The sequence below is a fragment of the Gopherus evgoodei genome, chromosome 4, assembly GCF_007399415.2.
Source record: "Gopherus evgoodei ecotype Sinaloan lineage chromosome 4, rGopEvg1_v1.p, whole genome shotgun sequence".
Classification (NCBI taxonomy): Eukaryota; Metazoa; Chordata; order Testudines; family Testudinidae; genus Gopherus; species Gopherus evgoodei.
The window spans coordinates 149,825,953-149,828,285 of record NC_044325.1 but is presented as its reverse complement, the minus strand read 5'-3'; the positions used below and the strand labels follow the sequence as shown (position 1 = coordinate 149,828,285).

General features: G+C 43.8%; 1 pseudogene; it reads left to right on the top strand.

Moving 5' to 3' along the window:
- The first annotated feature begins 449 nt into the window (after positions 1-449).
- Positions 450-1,397, top strand: LOC115651671 (annotated as a pseudogene).
- The last annotated feature ends 936 nt before the right edge of the window (positions 1,398-2,333 follow it).

Sequence of the window (2,333 nt, the reverse complement as noted above, 5' to 3'; positions counted from 1 at the left end):
TTAGGTGCCACGGGTGCTTTTGAAAATTTGGCTGAGCAGGTATCTGCATCTTTAGGTGCCTAAACTCCTTAGAAATGTGGCTCTAAGGAATCCTAGTTCCAAGTCCTAGTCTGGATGTGGGAATGCCTTGGAGTCAAGGAAGAAAGATTTATAACAAGAATTTGAAACCAGGTAACATTACTGAAAAAAAAAATACACAGAAATCTTCCTAGCTCTGTACTCAGCCAAGTGCTGAGTGCCGGACGTGGACTTCATCTTTTTTTATTACCCCCACTGCTCCTTAGAGTCTTCTCTTAGAATCATTCCCTTGGGCAGATCTAGTGGGAACAGATGCAAAGGACTAAATTTGATTTTAAAAAAGATCACGTAGGGGTCTTTTCAGTTTGCTAGAAGACACCTTCTTCTCTTCTCTGATTATCATGTTTTCACTCTGTCTCCAGCAGGTAAATCTCAGGCAAGGAATGGCTGGGGACAATGATATTGCAGTAATAGAGTTCTTCGTCTTGGGTCTAACAGACCAGCCCAAGCTGAAGGTCACACTTTCTGTGGTGTTTCTATCCATATAGATCTTTATCGCCCTGGTGGGAAATCTGGGGATGATCATCTTAATCAGCACAGACCCACGACTCCATTCCCCCATGTACTTCTTCCTCAGTAACTTGTCCTTCATAGATATTTGCAGCACCTCAACCATCACCCCCAAGATACTGTCGACCTTATGCAATGAGAAGATCATTTCTCATTCTGGGTGCATGGCACAGCAGTTCTTCTATTCAGGGGTTGTATCCCTGGAAGCCATCATGTTGGCAGTAATGGCGTATGATTGCTATGTCGCAGTATGTAATCCCCTGATTTATAATACAGTGTTGTCCCATGCAGTTTGCCTTTGGCTCGTCACCGGTTCCTACGCTGCTGGCTTCACCACTGCTTTCGTCCAAGTCAGCTGCACCTTCAGTTTATCATTCTGCAACTCCAACAAGATCCAGCATTTCTTCTGTGACATCTACCAGCTGCTGAAACTCTCATGCACGGACACCCCCATCAATGAGATTGTGCTCTTTACTTTCAGCTTTGTCATTGGCTTGCCCACTTCCCTGCAAATCCTCATCTCCTACTCATACGTACTCTCCACCTTCCTATGGATCCGCTCTGCTGAGAGCAGGAGCAAAGCCTTCTCCACCTGTACGTCTCATTTGACAGTCGTCACTGTGTTTTACGGGAGTACTTTGTTTATATATTTATGCCCTACTGCCAGCTATTCACTGGACAGCAACATGGTGATCTCTGTGTTCTACATCATAGTGATCCCCATGCTGAATCCCCTGATCTACAGCCTGAGGAACAAAGAGGTGAAGCGAGCCATCAGGAAAACCATCAGCAAGAGGATTTCTTTGTAAAACTCACTGCTGAAAGATTGGCGCACTTCAAAAATTAGTTAGAGTATTGAGATAATTGGTATGGCTCTTGGTTCTGCCCGGAGACCAGGAGCTGAGCTTGAAAGACAGAGGTGTAGTTTTGTAGATGGGAAAGGAGCAGGGTTTAAGTTGGTTATTTCAGGGTTAGGGAGTCAGCTGTTCAAGAAGATAGTGATATGTCAGGAGTTGAGAATGTACAAGATTTTCCCAGTACTTGAACTTCTGTAAGTGCAGCTTTTTCACCTACATAAGTGGCTGACTGGGAAATAAAGTAGAAGGAAGACTGGGCTCCAAACCTGTTATGGGACTTGCATGAATTCCTAGAGTATGTCTGCTAGGCAGTTAGTTTTGTAAGGTCCAGCTTCTGTACACATACTAATGGTGTAGACATTGCAGCAGATGTGGCAGCTCAAGCTAGCTGCTTGAGTACTAGCCTATCCTAGGTACTTACTGAAGTGAATAGCCTGAGCCACCTGCCCATGCTGCTATGGCTACACTGCTATTTTTAACGTGCTAGCTCATTTCAAGCTCATGTCTACACATCTACTAGAGCTGGGACCTACACCTCCAGCAGCACTGTAGACATACCCTAAAGTGGGGAATTTTCTGTTTCTTTTTCTGGTTATGGTGACTTATTTTGCTTGTTTTTTAGAAGCATTGTCCTTACTCACGGCACCTGAATGTTTTTCTTCCATTCTTATGTTCCTTAGCAGAGCACCAATGCCATGTATCATTCCTGCTTGCCACCACTAAGTGTAACTGTATGTAGAACATTAATATTTGGGCCAAATATTACTGCTTCTCTGGTATTGACTTTGATGAAAAATGTTTTCAGTCCTATATGTGAAGGCTAACTTCCCTAGGAGTAGCAAATATCAACACCTTTCTATGTAAACCATGCATGCCCAGACCAACCTT